The sequence below is a fragment of the Castor canadensis genome, chromosome 4, assembly GCF_047511655.1.
Source record: "Castor canadensis chromosome 4, mCasCan1.hap1v2, whole genome shotgun sequence".
Classification (NCBI taxonomy): domain Eukaryota; kingdom Metazoa; phylum Chordata; class Mammalia; order Rodentia; family Castoridae; genus Castor; species Castor canadensis.
The window spans coordinates 162,566,277-162,578,660 of record NC_133389.1 but is presented as its reverse complement, the minus strand read 5'-3'; the positions used below and the strand labels follow the sequence as shown (position 1 = coordinate 162,578,660).

Here is a 12,384-nt window from a genome sequence, read left to right as displayed (position 1 = left end):
ATTACCATTGTTATTATTACAAGCTAGAAAATACTTAATTGCATACAGTACAGGGACAGTAACAACACCAAAGACAATGATGGGAAGACAGAAAAAACAGGGAAACCAGTTTCCCCACAGCAAAAAATTGGTACAGGAACCAGAGGGGAATGAAGAAAACAGGTACACAGATCGAGACTCCAACAAAATGAAGATAAACTATGCCAAAGGACCCAATGAAGCCCACAAGAATAATTTAAAAGAAGACATACTAGAGGTACTCAATGAGAATTTTATAGAGATGATACTGGATAGGGTCAACCAAAATGTACAGGAGACACTCAAGAAATTCCAAGATAACAAAAATAGAGAATTTGAAAAAACAAAAGAAGAAATAAAGGAAACCATAGAAGCGCTGTATAAACACCAAAGTGAAAGAGAGAACACGATGAATAAACAGATAAATGAACTCAGGACAAAAATACACAACATTAAAGAGGAAATGACTCAGGATATGGAAAAACCTCAGAAAAAAAGAAGAAACAGAACTGCAAAACAAAACGGAAGGCCAATTCAGCAGTATAGAACAAACAGAAGACAGAATCTCAGAACTTGAAGATGAAGTGGTAATTAAAGGAAAAAACCGAAGAACTATTAGTTAAACAACTCAAGACCTGTGAAAAGAAAATGCAAGAAGTCACTGACTCCATCAAAAGACCAAACTTGAGAATCATGGGCATCGAAGAAGGAGAAGAGGTGCAAGCGAAGGGAGTGCGTAATATATTTAACAAAATAATAACAGAAAATTTCCCAAATCTAGAGAATGATATACCCATACAGATGCAAGAGGCCTCCAGGACACCAAACAGACCAGATCAAAATAGAACTACCCCACAATATATCATCATTAAAACAACAAGTTCAGAAACTAGGGAAAGAATATTGAAGGCTGTAAGAGAGAAAAAACAAGTAACATACAAAGGTAAACCCATCAAAATCACAGCAGACTTCTTAACAGAAACATTAAAAGCAAGAAGAGTGTGGGGTGAGATCTTCCAAGCACTGAAAGAAAATAACTTCAATCCTAGGATACTTTACTCAGCAAAACTATCATTCAAAATAGATGGAGCAATAAAAGTCTTCCATCATAAGCAGAAACTAAAACAATATGTGACCACAAAGCCACCACTACAAAGGATTCTTCAAGGGATTCTGCACACAGAAAGTGAAACCCAACTTAACCATGAAAAGACAGGCAGCACCAAACCACAGGAAAAGAAAAAGCAAGACAGTAGAAAGTAACCTCAACTTAGGTCCACACAATCAAACCTTCAAACAACTAAGACAACTAAATGACAGGAATCACCACATACCTATCAGTACTAACACTTAATGTCAACGGACTTAATTCACCCATCAAAAGGCACCGCTTGACGAAATGGATTAAAAAGGAAGATCCAACAATTTGTTGCTTACAGGAGACCCATCTCACCGACAGAACTAAGCATAGGCTAAGGATGAAAGGCTGGAAAAAAGATTTACCAAGCCAATGGCCCCCAAAAACAGGCAGGAGTAGCAATACTTATCTCTGACAAAGTAGACTTCAAACCTACATTGATCAAACGAGATAAAAAAGGACATTCCATACTAATAAAAGGGGAAATAGACCAAAAGGAAATAATAATTATTAACCTGTATGCACCCAATGTCAACGCACCCAATTTCATCAAACATACCCTGAAAGACCTAAAAGCATATATAAACGCAAACACAGTGGTTGTGGGAGACTTTAACACCCCATTATCATCAATAGCTAGGTCATCCAAACAAAAAATCAATAAAGAAATCCGAGATCTAAAATATGCAATAGATCAAATGGACCTAGTTGATGTCTACAGAACATTTCATCCAACTTCTACACAATATACATTCTTCTCAGCAGCCCATGGAAACTTCTCCAAAATAGATCATATCCTAGGGCACAAAGCAAGTCTCAGCAAATATAAGAAAATAGAAATTATACTGTGCATACTATCTGATCACAATGCAGTAAAAGTAGAACTCAACAACAAAAGTAAAAACAAAAAACATGCAAACAGCTGGAAACTAAATAACTCACTACTTAATGAACAATGGATCATTGATGAAATGAAAGAGGAAATTAAAAAGTTCCTGGAAGTCAATGAAAATGAAAACACAACCTACCGGAACCTATGGGACACAGCTAAGGCAGTCCTGAAAGGAAAGTTTATAGTCATGAGTGCATATATTAAAAAGACTGAAAGATCCCAAATCAGTGACCTAATGATACATCTCAAACACCTAGAAAAACAAGAACAAGAAAATCCCAAAACAAATAGAAGGAGAGAAATAATAAAAATAAGAGCTGAAATCAACGAAATAGAAACCAAAAAAACCATACAAAGAATTAATGAAACAAAAAGTTGGTTCTTTGAAAAAATAAACAAGATCGTTAGACCCCTGGCAAACCTGACTAAAATGAGGAGAGAAAAAACCCAAATTAGTAGAATCAGGAATGCAAAAGGGGAGAAAACAACAAACTCCATGGAAGTCCAGGAAATCATCAGAGGCTACTTTGAGAACCTATATTCAAATAAATTTGAAAATCTAAAAGAAATGGACAGATTTCTAGATACATATGACCATCCAAAACTGAAACAAGAGGAAATTAATCACCTGAGTGATGAGACTAAGTAGACTGGGAAAAGAAAATATGTACATAAATGGCCTTTGACAGGACAGAGAATCAAGTAGCTTTCAGGAAATGGACAAAAATCCACATGAATGAAACAAAGACTAAGGCAGATAGTGGCATAATGAAGACTGAGAAGAGGTCAGACCATGCCAGAACCTCCTAGTTTGAGGATTTTTGTCCTCAAATGCCACCAAAACCTACCGTGAAATTTATATGGAAACACAAGAGGCCACGAATAGCCAAGGCAATACTCAGTCAAAAGAACAATGCTGGAGGTATCACAATACCTGACTTCAAACTGTATTACAAAGCAATAACAATAAAAACAGCATAGTACTGGCACAAAAACAGACATGAAGACCAGTGGAACAGAATAGAGGACCCAGATATGAAGCCACAAAACTATAACCAACTTGTCTTTGACAAAGGAGCTAAAGATATATGATGGAGAAATAGCAGCCTCTTCAACAAAAACTGCTGGGAAAACTGGTTAGCAGTCTGCAAAAAACTGAAACTAGATCCATGTATATCACCCTACACCAAGATTAACTCAAAATGGATCAAGGATCTTAATATCAGACCACAAACTCTAAAGTTGATACAAGAAAGAGTAGGAAATACTCTGGAGTTAGTAGGTATAGGTAAGAACTTTCTCAATGAAACCCCAGCAGCACAGCAACTAAGAGATAGCACAGATAAATGGGACCTCATAAAGCTAAAAAGCTTCTGTTCATCAAAAGAAATGGTCTCTAAACTGAAGAGAATATCCACTGAGTGGGAGAAAATATTTGCCAGCTATACATCAGACAAAGGACTGATAACCAGAATATATAGGGAACTTAAAAAACTAAATTCTCCCAAAACTAATGAACCAATAAAGAAATGGGCAAGTGAACTAAACAGAACTTTCTCAAAAGAAGAAATTCAAATGGCCAAAAAGCACATGAAAAAATGCTCACCATCTCTAGCAATAAAGGAAATGCAAATTAAAACCACGCTAAGATTCCACCTCACCCCTGTTAGAATAGCTATCATCAGCAACACCACCAACAACAGGTGTTGGCGAGGACGCGGGAAAAAGGAACCCTCTTACACTGTTGGTGGGAATGTAGACTAGTACAACCACTCTGGAAAAAAATTTGGAGGCTACCTAAAAAGCTAGACATTGATCTACCATTTGATCCAGCAATACCACTCTTGGGGATATACCCAAAAGACTGTGACACAGATTACTCCAGAGGCACCTGCACACCCATGTTTATTGCGGCACTATTCACAATAGCCAAGTTATGGAAACAGCCAAGATGCCCCACCACTGACGAATGGATCAAGAAAATGTGGTATCTATACAAAATGGAATTTTATGCAGCCATGAAGAAGAATGAAATGTTATCATTCGCTGGTAAATGGATGGAATTGGAGAACATCATTCTGAGTGAGGTTAGCCTGGCCCAAAAAACCAAAAATCGTATGTTCTCCCTCATATGTGGACATAGATCAAGGGCAAACACAACAAGGGGTTTGGACTTTGAGCACATGATAAAAGCGAGAGCACACAAGGGAGCGGTGAGGATAGGTAAGACACCTAAAAAACTAGTTAGCATTTGTTGCCCTTAACGCAGAGAAACTAAAGGAGATACCTTAAAAGCAACTGAGGCCAATAGGAAAAGGGGACCAGGAACTAGAGAAAAGTTTAGATCAAAAAGAATTAACCTAGAAGGTAATACACATGCACAGGAAATTAATGTGAGTCAACTCCCTGTATAGCTATCCTTATCTCAACCAGCAAAAACCCTTGTTCCTTCCTATTATGGCTTATACTCTCTCTACAACAAAATTAGAGATAAGGGCAAAATAGTTTCTGCTGGGTATTGAGGGGGTAGGGGGGAGAGGGAGGGGGTGGAGTGGGTGGTAATGGAGGGGGTGTGGGCAGGGAGGAGAAATGACCCAAGCCTTGTATGTACATATGAATAATAAAAGAAAAACAAAGAAAAATGAAATCAACATATAGGAAAAAATGCATACACTCCCATGTTACTACAGTGCTATGCACAATAGTCAGGATATGAAATCCATGTACATGCTCATCAATTCAGGGAAAGATAAAAGAAAAGATGAAATATATACAAAATAAAATACAATGCAGCCACAAAAGACCTGAAGTCCTATCACTGGTGACAACATGGATGGTCCTGGAGGACATTCTATAAAGTAAAGTAAATCAAGTACAGAAATAAAAATGTATCATGCTTTCAACTCAGAATAGGAATCTAAGTTGATCTCAAAGAAGTGGAAGGCAGAATAGTAGTCACTAGAGACCAAAGAGAAAAGAAAGTGAAAAAAGAGAAAAGTCATTCAACAGGTGCAAATGTAACTGTGAGGAAAAGTAAGTTTTGATGTTTCCTGGCACAGAAGTGTGATATGATAAACAGTAACATATATTTCAAAATAGAAGAGAAAAATGTGAATATACTTATCACAAATGATAAAAGTTTAAGGGCACAGATATGTTAATTACCCTAAGTTAATCACTATCTAATGGGCACAAGAACCTAAACTTCACAGTGTAACTTAGGAACATATAAAATTACTGTAAGTCAATAAAATATAAATAAATGCCTGAGTTACTGAATAAAGAACTTCTATTCCGGTGTTTGGCAATTAATCTCCTCATAGCACATTTAGTCCCCTGTTCAGCACTATTGGGGATTGAACCTAGGGCCTCATGCATGCTTGGCAATTGCTGCACTACCTAGCTGCATCCCCAGCCTAGTTAGTCTATCTAGCTGAAACCAGGAAGAGCTCTTTGACTTCAGTCCACTCACAATGATATGTTTGTTTTGGGTTTTTGTGTTTATTTTGGTTGCTGGGATGATTTTATTAAAATATTTTACTGTTTTCTGCGGTTCCTGGTAAAATTAAAAATGTTTGTAAGCTCATTATGAAAAAAAAAAGAATGCATTACAATTTCATCTGATTTCTTTTAATTTTATTTTTTGTGACTGCATATGCTGTTTCCTTTTTAAAGATTGGATTAATAGCAAAATGCTTAATTTTGAGTGAGGCTTATTTCTCTCTCTCATTTTCCAAGTCCCTGCTCCATTTCTTTTCTCCACATCTTTGTCCTTTCTTATGTGTTTTTATCCATGCCCAACTTTTTGCTGTCATGCTTGTCCAAGCTACTGTTATCTTTTGCAAAGATGAAGTACATCAGCCACAACTGATTTTTCTGTTTGTATCCTTGCTTTCCCCTGTCTCTGCTCTCTGGTCTGATAGAAGTCATTTCTTTTCTCAAACCCACCAGTAATTCCCCGTATGTGTAAAGACCGAAGTCATTAAAATGACCTACAAAACTACGGAACTTGCCCCACTCTTCCCACCCACCATCAGGTCTTTGGTCTCCTTTTATGTTGTTCAACTGTGCTTTCCTTCACTGACCATTCCAGTTATAACTTGCTTGCTCTTCAAACACACTTGGTACACTTTTACATTAGGGTTTTTGCACCTGGAGTTTTCTCTCTCTGGAACACTAACTATTCCCCACAGACTTATATTGGTTGCCCTACCAAAACTTTTTTATGCCTTTCTTCAAATTGTATCATAATTAGAATCAAAATAACTTTCTTCTTCATCAAAGACTTGTTACCTTATTTCTTGTGTTTTTTTTCCTCCAGAACATGTTTTCTTACTTTTTAAATCTTCCTTCCATCACTCAAAATCTTCCCAAAGGGATTTTTTTCTGGGTTTTATTTTATTTTACTAGTTATTTTATACACAGAATTTAGAACAGTATCTACTACATGTTAGGTATTCAGTGCTTATATGTTAGCTTATTGATCATATTATATTTGGGTGTACAATATATATACATATACATATATATACATATATACACACATTTTTTTCAAAAATAAAATTTGGTTTCACATATACTTTGTAAATAGCAAAATTACTCAGGATGTTAGGTCAAGCACTTTCAAAAGTATAAAGGATTCTTATTTAAGAGTATTTAAATATACATTAAAATTTTATCAAATGCATATTAAAAGAATAATCATGGATTGAGACACTTTCCATGAAATTGTCACTGGGAATCAGGATCTACAAAGTATCCAAAAAGACATAGAGCGCGACTACAGCATAAAAACACGGAAAAGATGCTGAAGGGTAGCCTAATTCCTAATTTACATGAGCTAAGAATCCTATTGGAGTTTTGGTAAATGTCAAATTATAGTTTTTCTTCATGTAGTGGTGCTTGTTTGTGAAAAGGTTCCACCATCTGTCTGCCCACTGACCTGAGTCCTGGGCTTCTGTGAACTCAAACATCAACATCAGTGTGATCCTCTTCCCAGGAACAACAGTGGTGGATGAGTGAAGAAAGAACAGTAGAAAAATATAAAAGGAAACCAGAGAGGTGGTGGTAGGAAAAATGGAACAAATTTCAAGATACACAGTAAAGTATTTCTGCTCCTTGATATTCAATGCTACACTTCTTAAAACCTCACCCATTTTCCTACAGATAGAGTAAAAAGTATGAGGAAGACCTGACCAGTTGAGTGCAATCTCAGCTCCTCAGTAGAGTAATTTGGGTCCAGGAGTATGCTAGCTATGCCAATATCACATCATTCAACTGATAGAGGTCACAAATCCCAGAGAACCATAGGGAAGTGGAGGTTAAAATTACAAATATACATTGTAATTAGTTACTTAATGGAATGCACTTCATCATATATTTTACCATTAAGGCAATCATTATAAATTCCAAGAAACACTTAACTCTCAAAGACAAAGAAAAAAATTAAGCATCTGAAATTTAGCCAAAAAAATCAATTACATTCAATTTAAAACAAATGAATCAAATAACCACTTTTTTAAAAGTCAAAAATTCTATATCAAATAATTTAAATGTGAATTAGAGAGTGCATAGGATGCATATCAAACTTATGCTTAGTGAATATAAAAACATTTTGACAGCCCCAATAATTATACAGTAAAACATTGGCAAGGTCATTTTAACCTTTCTAATTGCCAAAGTTCACGCTACAATGGTGTTGAGCAGTAAGCACACTTGTGGGGTGTTGAAAGCTGTACACAACAAGGTTTGACTAACATTTTATAAAACTTTTATCAATATGGTTGAAGTGCTTTTTAAAAATGCAGCTTATATCACCTTAAAATGTAGCCCAATGAAATGAGTTGACAAGTGTGAAAAAATACACCTGCAGAAATGACTTCTGCAGACTTGTTTAGAAAATCAAATGCTTAGAAGCAATGTGCATACCTAAGAGTAAGAAATTCCAGGGGCTGGTTGAATGGCTCAAGTGGTAGAGTGTCTGCCTAGTAAGCATGAGGCCCTGAGTTCAAATCCCAGTACCACTCACCAAAAATTAAATCTTCTCATAAGAGTAAGAAATTCCAAGCAAACATTGATGTACCTACATAATTAATTATGATATATACATGGACACATTTATGGGGATGAAATGCATAAATAATAATATTAAAATATTCATTTAAAGATTCATTTAAAATGCATATTAAAAGAATAATCATGGATTGAGACATTTTCCATGAAATTGTCACTGGGAATCAGGATCTATAAAGTATCCAAAAAGACAGAGAGAGAGGCTACAGCATAAGAACACATGAAAAGATGCTGATGGGTAGCATTTGAAAATATTCAAAACATATTATAAAGTGAAGAAAATGCAGCCTTTGTGTCACTAGGCATAGAGCATGCTACAGTCATGAAGAGAGGGACTTTTAATGGAACTAACATCTACAGCTTATTAAAAATCTGAGAGCTTACAATACTGAAATGTTACTAATTTTCTTAAGGCTTTATTTTAGTAATTTTGAAAAGCCCACTTTTCCCACCTTGAGAAAAGTTTTATTTCTATAATAAAGCAATAAAAAATTAAAAGCAAAAACTCATTCAATAGTGGCTTCAAATTAGATATATTTGATAAATATTAGATACAGTACTTGGTTAGTTTTGTAATCAAATATTCAAATTCCAAAGACATATGAGATTTATTCACACAGGGTTTTGGGAATCAGCAACAAAAGGCCAAAATGGGGAAAAGCTGGAAGGAAAAAAATGACAACTAGGATAATTCCTTCAAGGAATGTCAAGCAGATTTCCCTTTCGAAATGGTTTATACTGTATAGTACACATTTGGGATCTGTTTCTTAACTCCACAGTTCGTTTATAATTCTCTTAGGTATTGCATTGTCAATCTCTTATCTCTACAATAATTCTATCATATTCTGTATGCTATTATCAATCTTTTTTGAGTTCTACAACATTTCTTTTATTGTAATTTCATAGTTTAATACCTGGTAGGCTAGTCTTCTTTATCAATCTTCTTTTTAAGTTTAGTTTATCAATTGCCCTTATCTAACCATTTTTAAAAATTATAATAACTTTGTCAACTTCCAATAACACCCAAAGCAAAAATAAATATCAAGATCTTCTCTGGAATTTAATTAAATTTGTATACTACTTTACAAAAAAGTTGGGGTGTGTTTGTCTTCTTCAATTAAAGAACCTGGCATATTGTGTGTATGTCAATATTTACTTGCAACTTTTACTTTTATTATTATGTAAATATGCTTTTTAATATTACACAAGCATTTTTATTTATTTAGCATATCTATTAATGTCACTAATTTGCATTTTTAACTTTTTGTTTGGTTAACAGAGAACAAAGTTACTGATTTCTATAACTTTTTTTTCCATTTATTTCTTTTTGACATTATTATTACTTTTAAGACTTCACATACATACACACACACACACACACACACACACACACAGACAGACACTCACATATATAGTAGAAGTTATAAGAAGATGATTGAAGTAAGGTAAAACAGGTCTAAGTCTGGTTTGTTGTTGGCTTTCCCAAACAAATAGCTTTTGGATAAACAAATCCTGCTTTTCCTTCTCAGTAAGTTATGCTTTATCAGCTCTGCCTCTTACCAAGTTTCGTGCATTATAGGTTTCTCTCTAAATAAGAATATTTGTTGGATTCTCAGTAGTCAAAACAACAACAAATGGCCCTTTTAGTATAATTTTACAGAAGTTCAACAGTTGAGGAAACAACATTTGGCCATGTCAGTATATCTTTCATAGAAGCATAGATATTAATTTTATTGTATAATTAAATTTCAGAGCTTTTGCCTTATATATAAATTACATGTCCAATCCAGGAGGATACACAAAACAGCTTGTCTTCTTTTTCAATATTTTCCTGTTGAATGAAAGACTTGAATATAAGGAATGATTGGGGGGAAAAGCATGATTCAATGCAGCATTCATGAAATGCACTTTAATTAATTGTTAATAATTTTCTAGTACTACAGATTTATGTAACAAGAGGCATAGTTTGACTTTACTCTAAACACAATCACAACAGATGCCAGAAACACTGCATTTAATTTTAGTTTCATCAATGATTCCTAAAAATTATAATTAACATGTAGTGCTACAATGAATTCAAAGTTAAGTCTGTTGTCTTGAAGTAAAGCCAGGACATCATTACTGAAGTTTTACTGGATTGAATATATAAAAGAATAAATAACAGTTACAAGATTATTATTAAATAATTTCTATGTGTTAAACTGAAATCAAGGAACTAGAAGCAACATAGGTCAAATAAATGTTGTATGGGCTGTGGAATTACAAGCTTATGCAATGAATTACAATTGCTGAGTTCTTGAAAGTGACAGCAACAGACAAAACACTGGACAAAGCAATCTGCAATGAAATTGTTCAGTTTCATTAAGCATCACTTAACCCACCAACCAAACTGACAGAATCATGGGAAGACTTGGCCACCAGCAGTCACAGATACCAATACAGGGAAATAGAACTGAACCTTTGTGACTTCCAAACACTTACACCCAGTGCTAAGATTGATTTAAAAGAGAATATTGAACTTGACAGGTGTTTTTAAATATGCTGTATCACATACAACCAAGAAGTAACAGAACTTAGACTCAAATTCTACTCTATCTGACTTCAAAACTTATGTTTTTTTCTATGTTATACTCAAAATAGAAAAGACTGGAGTAAATAGGGTGAGGATTTCTTTTCATGAAATTATTCTAGGATTAAGGTACCCTCAATATTCTTATTTCATATTCATTAATTATTTGATTCAAAAAAGTTAAAAAATGCTTTTCCTAGAGACTGCATGTAGATATAGATCTATGTCTTCCCTTTGGTTTTAACTCTACCTCAATCATCTATCCATATAATTTCAATGGCAATCTGAATAAAAGAAAAAGTCATTTATATTATTTAATAGAGGGAAATAAACTAAAATTATATGAAATTTAAATTAACTGAAAGAAGTATAAAGGAATTATTTCTCTTTTGTTTCTCTTTTCTTTTTTTTTTTTTTTTTGGTGGGACTGGGTCAGAACTCAATCAAGACTTTAAACTTCCAAAAAACAGTACTCTACCAATTGAGTCATGCTTCCAGTCCATTTTGCTCTGCTGTTTTGGAGACACGGGTATCTCAAGTAATTGCCTGAGGCAGCTTCTAATTGTGATCCACTTTTCCCAAACTAAGTCTCCCAAGTAGATAGGATTTTAGGCACCATACATTCCTAACATGTGGAGTTGAAACAATACCATAAAACTTATCCATCCATAGGTTTCAAATGGAAATACACACTGATTATGAGCCCTTGTCTCATTATTGAAATGTGATGTGTTTTCAAAGACTGAAACCCAGATACAGAAAAATCTAGTCTTCCTATTGCTAGGGATGATAATGGTATTATATTAACTATAAGGGAAAAGAGAGAAAATGATTTTATTTGTGATTCATATGCAAGGGATTTATGTGGAAGGTATGTAGCATTTTTTTTCATTTATTCATATGTGCATAAAATGTTTGGGTCATTTCTCCCTGCTACCCTCTGCCCCCTCTCTTCGCCCCCCACCCCCACCCCAGCCCCCTCGCTTCCAGGCAGCAACTGTTCTGCCCTTGTCTCTAATTTAGTTGAAGAGAGAGTATAAGCAATAATAAGAAGGACAAAGTGTTTTTGCTAGTTGAGATAAGGATAGCTATACAGGGAGATTCCTCGCATTGCTTCCATGTACATATGTGTTACATTCTAAGTTGATTCTTCTCAAACTGACCTTTTCTCTAGTTCCTAGACCCCTTCTCCTATTGGCCTCTGTCGCTTTAAAGTTTCTGCATTAGTTCCTTTGCATTGAGGACATCAAATACTATCATGTTTTTGGGGTTTCTTACCTATACTCATCCCTCCCTTGTATGCTCCCACCTTATCATGTGACCAAAGTCCAATCCCCTTGCTGTATTTGCCCTTGATCTAAAGTCTGCATATGAGGGAGAACACATGATTTTTGGTCTTCTGAGCCTGGCTAACCTCGCTCAGGATGATGTTCTCCAGTTCCACCCATGTACTTGCAAATGATAAGATTTCATTCTTCTTCAGGGCCGAGTAGAATTCCATTGTGTATAACTACCATATTTTCTTAATCCAGTTGTCAGTAGTGGGGCATCTTGGCTGTTACCATAATTTGGCTATTGTGAAAAGTGCTGCAATAAACATGGGTGTGTAGGTACCTCTGGAGTAACCTGTGTCACAGTCTTTTGGGTATATCCCCAAGAGTGGGATTGCTGGATCATATGTCAGATCTATGTTTA

General features: G+C 35.0%; 1 protein-coding gene across 1 annotated transcript in view; it reads right to left on the bottom strand.

The window, feature by feature from the left end:
- Positions 1–12,384, bottom strand: part of Spag16 (sperm associated antigen 16) — a 985,522-nt gene that overhangs the window by 328,335 nt on the left and 644,803 nt on the right. The gene's annotated exons all lie outside the window — the stretch shown is intronic.